Source organism: Ictalurus punctatus, chromosome 11, assembly GCF_001660625.3.
Source record: "Ictalurus punctatus breed USDA103 chromosome 11, Coco_2.0, whole genome shotgun sequence".
Taxonomy (NCBI): Eukaryota; Metazoa; Chordata; class Actinopteri; order Siluriformes; family Ictaluridae; genus Ictalurus; species Ictalurus punctatus.
The window spans coordinates 2,174,804-2,194,262 of NC_030426.2; the positions used below are offsets into that span (position 1 = coordinate 2,174,804).

Here is a 19,459-nt window from a genome sequence, read left to right on the forward strand (position 1 = left end):
TACAAATGCACAGGTTAGTAGGAGGTATGCTGTTAAACTTTTGTGGAGTCCTTTTACTGTTTTTTTTCTGTTGAAATTTAAGTAATAGTATTTCTGTTAATTTTATCTGAGGCCAGGTTGAAGGTGTAAAAAACTTAAAACCAAAGACAAATGGAAAATGTACTTCTGAGTTACTCTCCACAACCACAATACATAAAAATGCCAATTACTCCACGTCAAGCATAACAAAGACAGTGCTAATGAGCCTATTGAAAAGTAATCAGTGAAAGGCAATGGGCAGAAGCAGCATATGTCAGAGACATAACTTCCCAGAAAAGTACCACTTGAGAAATTATAAAGCCACCACCCCTAGTAGGGCTAGTTTTCCAAACCAAGGAATGAAGAAAGAGAGTGTGGAATGAAGATTTAATAAGTAAATAAATAAATTAAAGCTTTTATTCTGTAGCAAAAACAGGTTCTACCTCATGAGGGTGCTGTGTGCATGTTTGAGCAGAATTTCACCTGGAATAAATTATGCATGGCAGACAATGCCCCCCAGACAAGCCTAAATTCACACAGCCAGAATCAGGCTTTCAATCTAGGGTTGAGGATATGTCTTCTATTATAGGGCCCCGACATAATGAAATAATCTTACTCATCTCTTTTTTCTGATATGAGACGGTAAAGGCGACATTATCAGGAACAGGCTATCAGGGTTTTGTGACCAACACAATGAGGAGGCATCTCTTCTTTTATTTTGAGGACGAGAGCTCACTCCAAGTGTCTGTCACAACAGCATAATAGGTGACATTGCAGTGCAGCCCATTGTTCTAATGTCACTTCTAATGTCACAGGAAACAGAGAATGCATATCAAACAGGACAAAGAAGACTGTTGCTGAAGCTTACCAGCAGGTTATCCCTCTTTTCCTGTCCCAGTGGCCTTTCATCTCTGCTTTATAATCTCGAATCTACTGAAGATGTTGTTACTAGTCTATAACGCTCAGAGGACTTGGATTCCCTTCAGACTTTAGTGCATTTCTGGTCGAGGTCCACAGACATATAGTCAGACACACACACACACAAACACACTTTCTCCTTGACTCAGTTCAATTTCACAAGGCAACATTTTAAAGCATACCAAAATGTGTTTATGCAAGTCACATGTGAGTAAACTGTTCTTTCATTGGTCAGAGTGTGCCTGTTTATGTTCCGGATTTCAAAGGGCTGATAGGGATACCTTTAATATGAGTAATGCAAGGCCGCTTAGGGCTTCTGTAGGGCAGCTTATTGTGTTATTGTATAAATATGTATTTTAAAATAAGCTCAATGACCATTATGAAATCTTGTTGATTTAAGTGTTAGGAATCAAAACCTTGACTATACCTGAATACATTCAGGGGAATTACCAATAATAAAACCTATATGTGATAACTGAATACTAATAACTCAAAATAATGAGAGCTCAGAATATTAAAACTTTTACAACGTCTATATTAAAACACTGTTAGAAAAGAATATACATAGAGTATTCTTATTCTTTCAATTCGTTCATCTAGTTCCGCCACCACTATAAGTAGCTGTTAATTGAAAAGTACCGATTTGAGTGCTCAATTTAAAGCTCACAAGACATCGCACAGCTGAGATCTGATCACACGAATCCAATGTAAATAAAGGTTAACCAACACCAAGTATACCCTATCAAGCAGTAATCTTCTTTGTCACTGCTTTCTTTTAGCTTGGTTATTACTATGATAACAAGTGAGTCCCAAAGGGCTAAGTACAGAACAGAGAGGCATCAACAGAAAACAAGGACACCGTTATATATAAAACACCCTGGGTTGTAGTCTAATGCAAGACATTTATAGAGTTGTTCAATCCGATAGTCATTTCATAAAAGCAAGAATATAATTTATGCTGGATTGAAAGGCAGTTGGCTGAATTACAATGTGGAATTTGTGCTTCTTGGACAAAATATACAACCTGAGGGATGTAATTCCTGTTTCTATTAATTAAGAAAGAATAAATTGTTTAAATTAATTTTGCTTGCACTATCATTGTAACAAGACAACACTTAGAGTAGGGGTAAAACACTAATCCACCAGTTTATTTCCAAGTGCTAATATTAAAATAGACAGAGAATCACAGATACTCAGATAAACCCAGAAAATACACATGAAAACAAAAAGTCAAGCCTAACCAATACTAACTAACGTGAACATGGTCACATAGCAGTCCATGAGAATATAGATGGTGCAATGTTGTACAAAGATTGTTTTGTGGCTTCTTCATCCTCTTCTTCTTCTTCTTCTTCCTTTACTCAGGTGACAAACCTGTTTTGGTGCATTGGTGCCACCTACTGGACTGCAGCTTAATGTTTTCCCTGCTCTCAACACACCTGAACTAATTAGCTATTTGTTACTTTATTTTACTTCAATCTTTCATAATAGAGTTCCTTTCTTTCTTTAACATATAGTATGCTGGACATTTAGGTATAACATGCAGTCTCTAGCTTATATACAGTGAACTGTGTCCTCTCTCTTTCTGCTCATATTCATCAGATGATGCAGGTCTCTTTTCTCTTTGTCCATTTCTCCTGCCAATTATTAGTAATTATAATAACTGAACTCACTTGGGTACTAAAAAGTGCTCTTATTTCTATATTGTCTTCTGTGAATACCTCTATAGCAGAATCAGCTACTCATTCCCTTTTACAACGCATGGGTGGGAACTAGGGGTGTAACAATACATGATGTTTCATGATAGAAAAATTTTACCATGTGAGTCACATAGTGAAAAGCAGCATTCTATTAATTAAGCATGTAATGCAGTTGCACAGATATAGAGAGTACCCTGGTCAGGTGATCACATTCTTTAATGGAGAGCCTGCGAGATATATACTCCAACATGCATTATATTTTATGCAGTTACATGGACACATTATAGTGTAGAACACTAAAAACTATGGAAATTGACTGTTTAGGCTGATTTTGCAGCTCTAGATCTGTTGTGGAGCTCGTTGTGTTTCAGTCAATTATTTTCCCCAGGTCAGACACTTTGTTTATTCAGTAAAAATTTTGGGAGAATTTTAAAATGCATTTATTTCTTCATTGTTAATGTATTTTATTTATTCATAAGATATAGTGAACCTGTAATACATTTTGTTTACAATATTAAACCTCCATTTGTAGCAAATATTGATTTATGTAACTTTATACAGATAAAAATGCACATTGTTTTGCACTGTTCATGGTTCAGAAATTTTCAGTCATAATTTTTCTTCAATCAAATTTTGTTCAAAATATTCTGAGAATTGAATTGAAATCGAATTGAATTGTGACAGGAGTGTTTCGTTACACCCCAATGGGTAGCCTGAGAAAAGTTCTAAATGTTGCACCAAACTCTTCTTTTCCTTTTCACTTGGGTTTCATGTTTCACATGAGATCTTTTCTAGATGCTGACTAGATTTTCTAGATGCTACTTGGGGTTTGTAACACTCAGACTAAAGTCTGAGAATAGAACAGTTCTCATAGGCAGTATTTCTCATTTGCTGTAGTGTTAAAATTATGGATTATAATCTGAGAGGAAAATACTGCTAATGATCTGAAAGTCTTTTTTGATCTCGTTTTGAACCATCGGATTTAAATTATTGGTCCTGTGCACCCAGTACTTATATCATTTGATGCATCTGTATATATCTGTGCTCTGTGCCTTATGTTTATCTTATGCCTATATAATACTCTAATATTGATTTGCTATCAAATCTGTTGACATATTTTACTTTTTTCTTAATTTGGATTTGCAACTTTAAATCAACATAGGGTATCAGGAACAGATACCTGTCACGAATCGTGACGGAGCAGAGATAGGACGGATGCAAGTGCAGGATGAACAGCTGTTTATTAGAAAGACAGACAGGCAGACAAATCCAAAACGTAATCCACAAACATGCAAGAGGTCAGGCGATTGGCAAACAGGCATACACGGGGCAAGGCAGGAATCTAGGTCGATAAACAAAGCAAGAAACAAACTATGACGAGGGACTGGAAGCGGATAATCCAGCGCGAACTAACTCTAACCATGGACCGTGACTATGACTACGATACGCGTTAAACTAGCTCTAAACATTTACTCTTCCGCCTTGTGTGCTGGGAGGCGCGCGGTATATATGCGGACATAATCAGCGTCTAAACTGCTAGCAGCTGAGAGCAATTCAGACCCACGTGAAATCCCAGCCAATGACAGAACAGGGAGGAGACAGAAACATAAACAAAACACACGTGTCCAGAAGTCATTACAGTCAACAAGGAAAAGCAGGTGCTCGCGCATTCGCGCTTAGAGCATGCTGCTTCAAGGGGGAATCGTGACAATACCACCACCAAAGGACAAACATTAATATTTGTAATCTCACATTATGTGGATTCTGTTCAAAGCTTTTTCAAGTTTACATAATTATATTCCCAACACTCTTCCATATGACTTTTCAGTATAACCCAATAACACATTGTCAGGTTCTTTCTTATCTTCAATGGGATATCTCTTGTTCCCACCTGTGATTCAGGTATATTTGAGAATCTCTGAAACATACTCCTAGTGCTTGTGGTTGAATTCTCTCTTTTTAAATGTTATTTATGATCCATAAAGCATCCATAATCCATTGCTGACCTGACTAGTTCACAATATATAGCTGACACACTAATCCAACTCTGCTAAGTACTTTTATTTTTGCATTTATTTACCATTTTATTAAATGATACACCTAAAAATCTTACAGAAGCTTACTCTAATGTTTCCTCATACAACTTTAAATGAATGTTGAGTCTTGTTCTTCTTTGTTCATTTTAGTTACAAAAAGATAGACTTCCGAATTATCTGACCATTTCTTACCCTTTTTGCATGTTTTACTAGATATTTCATGTTATCCCCCTTTCCTATAGTCAGCATATAAAGATTTGAAAAAAGACGTCATTGATCATGATGTTAATTATAATTGATCTTCAAACACCACCTTGTTTTCTGTTGGATAATTTTGAGCATGATGTTCCTATTCTTCAAGTGATACATTTTCATGTGACTCATTTACGTATGATTCATTTTCATGAGATTCATTTTCATGTGATTCATATTCATGTGATACATTTTCATGTGATAAATTTTCATGTGATTCATTTACATATGATTCATTTACATGTGATTCATTTACTAATTTGCTTCTCTTTAAATCCAGTTTTAGACTGTGATATTACAAAGGTCCTTCCAGATTATTACTTGCTACACTGTATGAGATAACCCCAGTAAAACTGCCTGAATTCTATAATATAATTTGTTCACCATGTTAGGTTTAAATCCTCTAAAAACAGATTCACAATTAAATAACATTACATCCTTCAAAGCATTGGCATGTTCTGCTTACTCTCACAATCCTCCAAACAACAACACCCAAAGTCTCCATAAACAAATGAGACAGCAGTGTATCCTACAGAAACCGAACGTTGTCCACAATGTGAAAACAACTCAGAGAGTAAAGCTGAACTAACCAACAAAATTACCAAGTCTGATAAACAGTCTGCACACAATAATAGATATGATGTCCTTACTTTTTAAAGACTTGTAACAAATAATATAACAGTGTGGCACGTAAAGCCGAGGAGATAAACACTAATAAATTTAAATAAACAGAAACTCTAACCCGGTCAGAGCCTCAAAACAGAGAAGCACATTAATACAGAAGTAGATTTAAGAGGAGTAAGTCCACAAAATCTAGGTGAAGTAATGCAACGACAATATCTTCAATAAGAATCCGAATTCTGTAGAGCTGGAAGGCCGAGTGCAAAAAATAAAATTAAAAGAAGAGCGAAAAAGACTCCGCTGTGTAGGTGATGCAGTTCACCCCTATATCAAGAGTTTAACATAGTCTCCTGCTTCCTCCGCTGAAATAAAGTCCTTCTGGACACCGTTATATGTAATACGAAACTGAGCCGGGTGAAGTATTCCACAGCGAGTGCCCTCAATACCACGAAGTTGACGCCGAACCTTGTTAAACGCGGCCCGGGCCCGGGCGGTCTTGGCTGTGTAGTCCGGGGAAACGGAGATGATCAAATCCCTCACTTTAATCAACACAGTCAATGTGATAGTGGAATCTGCACACAATAGCTCGTGGTCGTTCAACAGGCTTGGGCTTCGGCTGAAGGATCCGGTGGGACCGGTCCAGAACCGGCTCCTTCTCCAGACCAAACGCCTCCTTTAACAAAGCCGCTACAGCAGCGGTTGTATAGGTGTCAGCGCCCTCTGGAACTCCCACTATCCTAACGTTATTACGCCGTGACCTCGACTCCAAATCCTCACATTTATTCTCTAATTGAGTCACGGTCGCACTGAGAGACTCGATAGTAGTCTTCATATGAACTATGTCATCGGTGCAACCGGAGAAAGCGTGCTCCATTTCCCCAACAGTACCTTTCAGTGTTGATAGGGTAGCCTCAGTAGCAACTTTATCACCAGCCTGCTGTGTCTTCACCGCCTGCAGGTCAAGCTGGATAGTAGACAGCGCACCCCCGAGAGTCTCCTGGAGCTTCTGGAGCTCCTTTTTAAAAATATCGGCGATGTCCTTCCTCATTGAAGCCAGCAACTCAAGCCTGAGTGCGGCGAAGTCGGCGATGTGGATACAGGGGGAGAAGGAGACTCGCTCACGGTGCGCACACTTGGCCTCAGTCGTGTCTGAATGCTACCACGGGTTTTCGTGTTCTTTCCAGACATTTTAACGTACCACAAACTTAAAATTGCAAACAAGGAAACAGAGTAGAATAAGTCAAAATATATTGTATGACCGAAAAGCACTAATTAATTACAATTTTCATGATGTTCCTATTTTAACACCATTTCAAAATACAATAAAATATTTTCTCACCAAATCCCACAGATGCTAGCTTAATTATAAGGCTTTTTCTAACTAAGAAAAATGCAGCTTCATCTTACTTCCAATCTAATGTCTAGTAAGCGTCTGTGGTATTATGTCAGCTACAAAAGCCAGGAAAGAAATGCTATGGAGACAGGAGACTTCTACTTTCAAGAAAAAAGTCTAATCTATGTACAGCCATTCTTTCTATTAATTTACATGTTGAAGTTAGGGCTGCAGTTACTACTATTAAGGTAAAGGTATCTTTACCTGGCTTCTCAATCTGAACTATTACCCCTTGTTTCCAGGTGGAAGGTAGTTCTTCTAATATTTTACTTAGTTTAGTACATGCTGGAAGTGAATTTGTCAAATGTTTAATCATATGATAGCAAATATCATCCATAAATGGGAAGTTTGTTTTACTCTGTTTAGAGCTCATTTAAATTAATTTAATGTAAAAACTGCATGCAATTAAATGTTTAGAATTGAAGAATGTATATTCCCAATGATTCCTAATGATTTTATTTAGATTTTTTCCTTCTTCCTAGTCCTATACTGTAAATATCCTATCTTATTTTGTCAAATTGTTGTGTATATATATATATATATATATATATATATATATATATATATATATATATATATATATATATATATATATATATATACATATGCCTTTCTAATGCCTGCCATCTTTCTAATAGTACCCAATACTCCACTAATTGTCTCTAACATGTTTTTGCTGCATGAATGACTCTTCTTACTTCAGTTTGAGCTCATTTGCAGTTTATAAAACCAGCAAAATGATAAGTGCCATTTGTCTATCTTTAATTGCTTTACTACATATCCTTGTTCACCAATGTACTGCTTTCTTTCTTTTAAACGTATTTCGACTACCTATTACTTCTTCAGCTGTTCCTCTTCTGTTGTGCAGAGTATTTTCTGCAACTTATCATTACTTATTTCTTCTAGAAGGCCTGGCTTTCTCCTGAACAATAACTAGACAGGTGCGTTAAAAAAAATAAATAAATTGAATATCGTGGAAAAGGTCATTTCCCCCCCATATTTTAATGAAAAAGTGGAACTTTCATATATTTTAGATTCATTACACTTAAAGTGAAATAGATTTACAGCTCATGGAAATCAAAAATCCAGTATCTCAAAATATTAGAATAAACAATTTATAATGCAGAAATGTCAACCTTCTGAAAAGGATGTTAATTTATGCATTCAATACTTGGTTGGGGCTCCTTTTGCACGAATTGCTGCATCAATGCGGTGTGGCATGGAGGTAATGGAATGATGTGTTATGGAAGCCCAGGTTGCTTTGATAGCAGCCTTCAGCTTGTCTGTATTGTTGGGTCTGGTGTCTCTCATAGATTCTCTATGGGGCTCAGGACAGGAGAGTTTGCTGGCTAATCAAGCACAGAAATATCATGGTCAACAAACCAGTTGCTAGTAGTTTTGGCACTGTGGGCAGGTGCCAAGTCAAGTCCTGCTGGAAAAGGAAATCAGCATCTTCATAAAGTTTGTCAGCAGATGGAAGCATAAAGTGCTCTAAAATCTCCTGGTAGACGCTGCATTGACTCTCAACGTGAGAAAACACAGTGGACCATCACCAGCAGATGACATGGCACCTCAAATCATCACTGACTGTGGAAACTTCACACTGGACTTCAAGCAACTTGGATTCCGTGCCTCTCCACTGTTCCTCCAGACTCTGGGACCTTGATTTCCAAATGAAATGCAAAATTTACTTTCATCTTCCCCATGATTGTGGTTGTGTGCACTGAACCAGACTGAGAGATTAAAGACTCAGGAAACCTGACGCCTTTAATTTTCTGAGGTGAAAGTTCAGTCTATTGCCAACAAAAAGCATTAAAAAAAATTCCCCATTATTTAAACACACTAACCCATTCCGATCAAACATCAGCACCATTCTACATCAATATCATTATAACGTGTCATTACCTCCCCATAGGGTGCCAAACTACATTCCAACTCTAATTTAATGAATACAACCACCCACTCTCTATTACATGTCTTTCTGTGTCTTCTCACTGTTTCATAACCAGGGTTGGGAGGGTTACTTTAAAAATGTATACCATTACAAATTACTTCATAAAAATGTAATCAGTAACGTAATCCAAGTATCACAATATGAAAGTAATGTAATCTGATTCCTTTTGGATTACTTCAAAGTCACATACACTCTAAAAAAAGCTGGGTTATTTTTTCTACCCAAACGCTAGGTTGAGCCTTTTGGGTCACTTAATTGGCTTGTTTTCTCAAACTTGGGTAGTTTTTTTGGTAGTTTTGTGTAACCCAACTGCTGGGTTAGTGCCCCCCCCAATGCCTCAGCCCAGCTCCTCAGGCTCAGAGCTGGAGGTAGCAGTTTTCACATGGACAGACTGTTAGATTTATTTGGAGAACACACTCAGAACGCATGCATTAAAATCCCACACACTTTTTGTGTTATTACTATTTCAACACTTCAAAAATGACCAATAAATCTGTTAAACAAGAAAACAAATTCACAGGAGTGACCAATACAACATGTGTTATTGTCCAATCACATTGCGAACAACGTCATCATCCAACTCTGAACTCGCCTCAAAGTGAATGTTAGTTGCTTTGACTTTTTGATTTTACAGCAGAGTCCTGAGGCAAGGAAAATAAATGGCCACTGGTAAGTTACTGTTCATCAGTATTTAGCATTAATGCTGCTGAAAATGCCTGGCCGAATTTGTGGCAGGGAGCTCTTGAAAATGCATTCATTGGAAAACAGTTACTCTGCAAGTGATAATTAACTTTACCTATCGCGACCACTTCAAAAGTGAGTATCATGTACTGCTTCTTCTGTGTTGGCATTACGCTACTAGTTTCATGTGTTTATGTTGGCTGTGAAATACGGACTGAGGTTATGCTATAAATCTCTGGGTCTGCATCTTGTCTGAGGCTCTGATTTAGGGTTAGCTAGCTGGATGCTGTCACCAGTAGGGATGAGTGATGCTAAAATGTATTTAACGTTAACCCAATCTCTGTATTACATCATGGTGAATAGCTGTAATAGCTAGGTTATCATTAACTTTCAAAAAGGTAATGGGAATATCTAATATTACCATAAGCTGTATGCTAAAGTAATGTTATCAACTCAGGTGAGTGTCTAGGTTAGCAAGTGTTTTGGCAAAGGCAAGCTGTAGTAATGGAAATTACTAGCATTAGGAGGATGGGTTAGCGCCATATTTCTTCATATGACATTTGACATTCAGGTGAATGTTAATGCTGGTTAACAGGTGCAGATAATTAGTGGCTAACGGAACTTATCTAGCTCAGTAATGTCAAGGCCAAAAGTTCGTCACAAGATTAACGTGACAAAAAGAGAGGTTAGGGATTACAGTGGGTTGTAATGCTTTCCACTATCTCTGTAATATCGGTTGACTTAATTAGGTTGTGCAAAAACAAATTGGCAATCAGGTGTTAAAGGTTGGAAAATAAATATTTGTAAATTAGCTCAATTTTCCTGGTGAAGCTACAGTGCCATTTTGTTCATTAGGGGAGTGGAGGTCATATTTCCAAAATACACAATTTGGTATTCTGTAACACAGTTTCTCAGTGAAAGCCCAAAGGCATTTGTCCATATTTTGTAGCTAACAACTAACAGTCTTTTTGCTCTTTTACAGCTTTTCACATGGAAGGAAGTGGGACCCATGTCTTCCCAGATGGCAGGGAGATTTGTAAGAAGATGCATCAACTCCAATTCTTACATCTGTCAAATGGTTAAATGATTTTAGTAAATGTCACCAGAATTTCACGCAATTGTTTGTTTATTTTGTGAGCATTTTAGTAGAATTTTAGCATACAAACAAATTGCATTTTAGGATAAATGCTGTCGTGGAATATTTGAGGTAAATGGGTAACTTAGTAATCATACTCCATCTTGGAGCTTCTCTTCATTGAAAATCATTTGCCCTTACACATTTAAAGCTTTTTGACTTCCTTCACTTTAGTGCCCATGATGCCATCCATAATTGGGAAAACTGACATGTTTAATGGGATTCCAGTAATAACCCCCAAAACCCATTATCTATCTGATAGAACAGGGAATGAAACCTCCTTCCATACCACTGTTTTAAGTTTCAGTGCTAGCTCTTTTTGTTTCTAATCCTTACACCAGCAACCATTTACCATATGGCACTAACAATCTGAACAATTGCTTTCTGCAGCTTATTTGTTAGTTTTAATGGCTTAATTCCCCTTAAGAATTCATGAATAAAGTTTGATATTACTGTAAGCTATTTTTTATGTACTATAGATCTCTAGATTTTGTTTCTTTTAACTTGACCCTTTTTCAACATTACCATGTTGAAAATACAAAAAAGACAAAACAATTGATACATACTGCTGAAGGCGGGGCTATCTACACAACATGCTGGGACATGGAGCTTGTTATAATCATTAGAATTTAATCTCACTGATAAATGCTGACTTTTACAAATAATGACTTTATTTTCCCATTCAACACCAAAGTTACAACAGAGCAAAAGTGACAAAAGGAAATACTTCAGCTAATGGGTTTTGGAGAATCTGTGGGGATAACCAAACTGAACTAAAACAGAGCACGTCATAAAACATGGCATTTCCCTTGATTCGCAACTTTCTCCAGTGAAAATGCAACAATCACAAACCTAATTCAATTCAATTGCCCAAGAATTGCTCTTCAGGAGAAAAACCTGGACATTAACTTGAGTAAATGTCATTTGATTGTGGTGTTTGAAGAGGCTTTTAGTAGATGGAGTAATTTACCATTAATTTGTTTGGGACTGAGTGTGGTCATTTGACAGAGATTTAAGACACTCAAGGTTGAGGAGTCAGAAAGATTTCGAGAGCCTTTTAGGTGCAAGGGCAGAATTCCAGTCATGTGATTTGCTCCTCTGTTAATCTCTGTCTAGAAAAAAAAAATCTATTTCTAATTAAGACTAATGAATCTGGTTAATATCCTCTTAGCACTGGGATAATTGTGACATCACTTGAGCTGATAAGCTGTATCATTTGCTGTCATTGTTATGGTGTGTGTGTATGTGTGTCATGAGTTTACACACACTTACCAAGGAAGAATCTGATGTGACAGGTATTTTCAGCCCTTGTACGGCAATAGTCAATTTAAAATATATGCTGTCATGTCCCATAAGGACCACCAATTGCTTTGATATACACACACGCCATGGTTGCAGATCCTAAATGAAATTGCATATGTAAATTAGCCCATCGCATTGCCTCTGCATTATTGATACTGACAGAGAGGAACTAGATAATATGAGGAAGTATTTGTACATCAGCCAAGAATGCAGTAACACTCAAATAGGATGATGAAAAAAAGCAAATGGCTAGGGCTAAACTGTCCCAGGTTATTGTCTAGCGAGTCTAGATCTAAAGATTTTTATGTTAATTCAAGCAAAGAAACACATTCATCCTTGTGTGTAGATTGATTACCTGCTACACATTATCTTTTCTAAATGCATTACAAGTTACATGAGAGTCATCTAGGGATGAGTTTTACGTATAAGCTGATGAAGTAATGGCAAAAGCAGGAAAAGATGAAGAGATGAATGGAGCAATAAACAGTGTCATTTATGGACTTGTGAATGCAGCATTTAGTACAGAAGTGAGTGAGTAATGAAATTTTTTTTATATTATGTACCTTTTAAAAATACACATTGAGTTTATTGGATTTAAGCTTTTATTATTTTTCATTATAGCTATGTCACTCCTGTTCCCTTTGAAAGGGAACTCAACATTGCGTGAGCTTCATGCTGTGGGAAGTGCCCTCATGCATGACCAGTATCTGAAGTATGTGTGAAATCACACCTATTTGTAAGCCTGCCATGGTAAGGTGATGTGGCATTTTGCGCATCGCATGATTATAAAACGGCACCTGTAAACCACATCATCAGCCTTATTGTCTTCAGCGAAATGTCGTGTGAATATATATATATATATATATATATATATATATATATATATATATATATATATATATATATATATATATATATATATATATATCGATAGATAGATAGTGGGGGGAAATAAGTATTGGACAGGTCAACATTTTTTTCAGTAAACATATTTCCAATGAGGCTTTTCACAAGTTTTCACCAGACATCAGTATTAACTCAAGAAATCTGGAAATATAAAGAATTCACAACATTAAGTCCATAAATAAAGTTATGTGTAATAAAGTGGAATGACAGTTCTCAAAGGCAAGGTAAGGCAAGGAACCAACTGAAATCTGTAAGTAATTATATCTCCTATCTTTGCAAATTAATATCAGCTGGGTTAGTAAATTGATGGTCTATATAAAGGCGTTTCATTACCAAGGTGTCACACAATAAACATCTCATGATGGGTAAAAGCAAGGAGCTCTCCCAAGACACTCACAACCTTATTGTTGCAAAACATATTGATGGAATCGGATATAGACGCATTTCAAAACTGAATCCTCCAGTAAGCACCATTGGGGTCATTATCCACAAGTGGAAGCAACATCAACTGGCCATACACAGGAGCTCCTCACAAGATTTCTGATCAGGGAGTCTGAAGAATAGTCAGAAGACTAGCCCAACAGCCAAGGACCACTCAGAAAGAAACACTTGGAGGCAGCAGGTGCCATCATCACAGAAAACAATAGGCAATGCATTCCACTGCTCACGTTCACCCACAAGACTCCATTGCTAAAGAAAAAGGCATGTTGAAGTTTGTTTAAAATTTGCTACAACTCATTTGGACAAGCCTACTGGGAGAGTGCAGTCTGGTCAAACAAGAGCAAAATTGAAGTTTTTGGCTGTCATACTACACACCATGTTTAGAGAAGAAATCACCCTAAAAACACTATACCAACAGTGAAGTTTGGAGGTGGAACCATCATGGTCTGGGGCTGTTTTTCATCGCATGGTACTGGCAGACTTCATATAATTGAAGGAACAATCAATGGAGCCCTTTACCGGGAGATTCTTGAGAAGAATCTGCTGCCATCCACCAGCATGACGAAGATGAGATGTGGGTGGACCTTCCAGCAGGACAATGATCCAAAGTATACAGCAGAGGAAACTCTCAATTTGTTACAGAGAAAAACAATCATGGTGTTAGAATGGCCCAGTTAATCACCTGACTTGAATCCAATTGAACACGATTTAAAGACAATATATTTAGAAGAATGGGCCAAAATCACACCTGAATACTGCGGCTGATTAATTTCTTCATACAGGAAGCGTCTTGAAGCTGTCATTACAAACAAAGGCTTCTCCACTAAGTATTAAATAAATTTCAGTTAGCTTGTCCAATACTTTTTCATTTGTCATTCTACTTTATTGCACATAACTTCATTTATGATGTGAATTCTTTATATTTCTAGATTTCTTGAGTTCATACTGATGTCTGGTGAAAATTGTGAAAAATGTGAATAGCCTCATAGGAAATATATTTACTGAAAAAAATGTTGACATGTTCAATACTTATTTCACAATTAGGCAGGTCTGCTCTTGGCTCACTCTTTTCTCAGCCAAAGGGAGTTAGGTTTCGGAACCTCGGGGTTCTGGCTGCCTTGGCAGCAGCCGGCTAAGGTCCTGGGGATCCCGTATGGATCTGGAGGAGGAACCAGAGATGACTTCTGCTCTATCCTCCGGATCCGATTCTCCGCTTTCAGGTTTGGAGCTCGTGCTGTGACACCTCCTTCTGGTATGGGGAGTCAACCCACCCTCTCTGACTCTGAGGAGCCAGAGGGGGACCCAGTGCACCAAAAATGGAGAGCAGCTCTAAATCATATAAAGAGCTGCTTGAAGTGATCACTAGAGCTGTAGAAAAGTTTAATTTAGACTGGCCCGGTGAAGAGGAATTGGCTCATGGCTTGCTGGATGAGAGCTTTCTCCCCAGTGAAATTAAAATTCCCTCACACTACGCATGTAACCCTGTTCCCTGAGAAGGGAACGAGACGTTGCATACTGTTATGCTAAATGCAACGTCGAAGTTCCCTTTGAAAGGGAACGTCGGGGTTACGCATGTAACCCTGTTCCCTCAGAAGGGAACGAGCACTAGTGTGAGGGAGGCACAGAAGTGGTGGCCCACTTCACCCTGCAGAAAGCCACAGTCACAGCCTGCTATTACACCCGATCTAAGAATGATCATGAATTCCATTCAGGCAAAGAAGGCGCAATCCTGATGGGCCGCAGAGGGAGGTATCAGGAGACGTGAGGTTGTTAGGGCAGTTAGCCCCCAGAATTAATGTAGGGCCCCCCTAGCCAATATTGTCCCAAGTTTTCAGTCCCCTCTGGTCAGTGAGCTCTCACAGGGCAACGCAAATCTAATGCTTTCCCTCTGACAGAATGTGGAAAAGTTAACGTCACTAAAAGACCATCTGGCAGTGTGAAAACATAGTAATTTGCGTCTCCATGGGTACTGTCCACCATTGTTCAGAGCTTGACCCCCCGGTACAGAGGTGTGCTCACCACAGTAGTCAGCACTGAGACTGACAGAGTGCAGGAAGTAAGATCCCTCTTAGACAAAGGGACCAAAGAATATGTACCCCTTCCTATGAGGGAGGGAGGTTTTTACAGCTGTTATTTCATGATCTGCAAAAAAGATGAGAGTATGTGGCCAATTTTAGATCTGCATCATCTGATCATACAGGTTCAAGATGTTGATGCGCAAACTTATCGTTCCACAGATTCAGTTTGTGGACTGGTTTGTGACAATAGGTCTAAAAGACGCATATTTCCACATAGAAATATTGCCCAGTCACAGGAGGTTCCTGAGGTTCACGTTTGGAGGCAACGCATACCAATATTTGAATCTTCCTATTCTTCCTATTCTTCCTACTATGTTACAATACAACATTGAGCAAGATAAAGCTGGGTCTGGGCATCCCCTTCAGTCTCTATGATGGACTGTTGGGGCATATGGCTGCAGCAGCCAATGCCATACCATTGGGCCTATTGCGTGAAGGTCATGCAACATTGAGTTCCCTTTGAAATGGAACATCTGGATTATTAATGTAACCATGTTCCCTGAGAAGGGAAGGAGACATTGCTTAGCTTTGTCATACTGGGGCATGCCTGTGAATCGCATCTTCACTTCAGATAATAAAGGCTGATGATGTGGTTTACAGGTGCCATTTTATAATCACGCAACGTGTGATATTCCATGTCAACTGACCATGGCAGGCCTAAAATATGCGTGATTTCACACAGACCTCAGATACCAGTCACGCGTGAGGGTGTTTCCGACAGCCTGAAGCTCACGCAACGCCTCATTCCCTTCTCAAGGAACCAGGTTACATGCAGACCTTTTTCTCCTAGTCTAGTTAAATCCAGCTGTCTTTTTGTTTTACCAACACAGTCACATACTCATTTTTATCCTGCTGTAAGAGGCCATTTCCATTAGGGAATACCACAGGGGTGCATTTGGTCTCCTGGAGCCATCTCCTCCAGGTAAGCGATGTAAACGATGTAAAACACACTCCCGGACATGATGTAAATGATAATATGATTCATCGGACCAAGCCAATTTCTTCCATTGCTACAGTTCTGATGCTTATATGCCCATTATATGTGCTTTTGGTAAAAGAAAGGAGTCAGCATGGGCACTCTGACCAGTCTCTGGCTACGCAGTCCCATACGCAGCAAGCTGTAATGCACTGTGTGTCTGACACCTTTCTATCATAGCAAGCATTAACTTTTTCAGCAATTTGTGCTACAGTAGCTTTTCGACCAGACGGCCTAGCCTTCACTACTCACACACATCAGTGAGCCTTGAGCATCCATGACCATGTCACCGGTTCACCAGTCATCCTTCCTTTGAATGCTTTTGGTAGGTACTAACCACTGCATACTGGGAACACCACACAAGACCTGCCGTTTTGGAGATGCTCTGACCCAGTCATCTAGCCATCACAATTTGGCCCTTGTCAAAGTCACTCAGAACCTTACACTTTTTCCCACTTCGAACACATCAACTTTGAAAACTGACTGTTCACTTGCTGCCTAATCTATACCACCCCTTTAACAGGTGCCACTGTAATGAGATAATCAATGTATTCACTTCAGCTGTCAGTGGTTTTAATGTTAAGGCTGATCAATGTACAATGCCCTCCACTAATATTGGCACCTGTTACGCTTCCGCCAGCAGATGGCACTGCAGCGTCGACATGCATGCGTGGTTTTAGAGATCGCGCGTGCACGAGACGTGCATGGACATGCGCCATATGCAAAATTTTACGCCATTTTGGTTTTCCCCCTGTTTAAGCATTGGTTGATGTTCGAGTGTTTGTCTTGATTTAATCCAGGTGTGTATGTTTCTGTTTGATTGTGTTTGTTATTTAAACCCCTCGTGTGGCTACGCACGTCGCACAGTATTTATGTTCACTGTGTGTTTGAATGGCGAATACGTTTAGTATGCTAAGCGGTCTTATTTACGCGTCCTGTTCCGTTCCCTGCCTCGCATCCAGTTTCTCGTTTAAAGCGTGATCATCGGTTCCTGTTTAGACTGCATTTCCTGTGTTGTATCTTCTGTGTTGGAAATAAAGACATTGCTCCTGCGCTTACTTCCTTATAGTCTCGTGTCGTTATAGCGCCCTTGGTAAATATAAGCAAAGAAGGCTGTGAAAAATTGTTTTTATTTTTTATCGTTTTGACCTTGTGTTAAAAAAAATCACAAAAATACTCTGCTCTCATGGATATCAAACAACTGCAAGCAAAACACAGGTTTATCAATTAGGAAAGTTTTGTTTTTACTTTTTACTAAAAATCCATATGCTAAAATGCCACCGGAATGCTTAATTTATGAATGTGTCAGCCCCCACCCCCCAGTACATACTACATTTGACTGTTTCACAATTTTACTGCACATCTGCAGAAATGATTCAGGAAGAAATGAGCCAACCCGTGCAAACGTCGGTGACATCACGTGTAGTCTACAGTAGTGATGGGAAGTTCGGATCATTTTACTGATTCGGATCTTTGAATCTCGTTCAAAATTAATGAACTTTTTTTCGAGTCATTTCGTTCATTTCAGCAGAATATAGTTAAAATGTTACATGTTAAATTCCCCATCACGTGTACTACTTAAACTATAAAATTTTATAGGCTAATGCAACCAAGGCCAAATTATGAGAAACAGAAACTATTAATTAATTGCTTAGCTGGTCGTTCTTTTGCCATGTTACATTTGTCAAGTCTGTTCCCCGGAAACAGAAATGATCAGTTCATCTCTCGAGTCTTCAGGTTCAAGTCATTCGTTCATACTGTTTCTGGAACAACATGGTGCATTGCCTATGTGGCGGTCACCAGAAGAACGAACAACTCGAACCCAAAGACTCGAGACCTTTCTGTTTCCTGTACAGAACCTATGGGGATATTGCAGTGCATGTACGGTCAAAAATGAACTAATCATTCTCTGAGACAAATCGCTGTTCAAATTAAAGATTCGTTCAAAATGAAGGAATCATTCATAAACAACACATCACTAGTGTACAGACAGAGTAAAAATTAAGAGAAGGAACAGTGTTTAAAAAAGGCAAGGCTCTAGCATTACAGCCAAAGAACAGCGAGGCTGGGACAGGCATCAGGGTTCTCTCTCTCTCTCTCTCTCTCTCTCTCTCTCTTTCTCGCTCTTTCTCTCTGTGTCCAAATGAAACTCAGACATGATCATATGTGACTTTAATGTCACATGATGACAGTGGGCCATTCGGATGTGGATTCATGTTCAGTGCTATTTCAAATAAATGTTTAAATATCACAATTTAAAAAAAAGAAGAATATTTTAATAAGCTGCTGTCCTACCGTACTTTTGGACCCTGTAAAGGATAAGTGGCACAGAAAATGGATGGATGGATTATTCTGTAAATCTTATAGAAATAATTTGAAACAATTCCTTCTCGCTCCTTTACTTCATGTTCCATACTGTGACTTATTGTTTGCTCTTGGTTAGTGGTCAAAGTGAAATAGACTTATTTATTAATGTATGGCTAATTTCATACTATTAATATTAGAAAAGAAAATACATTATTATTATTATTATTATTATTATTATAATACTGGACTACCTCAAAATTGGACTACTGCAACGCACTACTCTCGGGCCTCCCAGCCAGCTCCATCAAACCCCTTCAGATGATTCAGAATGTAGCAGCACGCCTCGTATTCAACCAACCCGAGAGAACCCTTGTCACACCCCTCTTCATCTCCCTCCACTGGCTTCCTGTAGCCGTCCCTATCAAATTCAAGGCCTTGATGCTCACGTACAAATCCTTGTCTGGAACAGCACCCTCCTACCTCAACACTCTACTGAAGACTTCCATTCCCTTATGCAATCTGCGATCAATCAATGACCAACACTTAGTAGTACCTCCTCAGCATGGCTCAAGGTCCCTTTCAAGAACCTTCAAACTAACTGTTCCTCAGTGGTGGAATAAACTTCCAACCTCAATCCGGACCACAGAATCCGTCACGATCTTCAAGAAACAGCTAAAGACCCACCTCTTCCGTGAACACCTAACCAACCCCTAATAATAAATAAATAAATAAATAAATAAT

The 19,459-nt window shown here is 38.6% G+C and overlaps 1 protein-coding gene across 3 annotated transcripts in view; it reads right to left on the reverse strand.

The window, feature by feature from the left end:
- Positions 1-19,459, reverse strand: part of cntn4 (contactin 4) — a 280,558-nt gene that overhangs the window by 37,022 nt on the left and 224,077 nt on the right. The window lies entirely within an intron of this gene.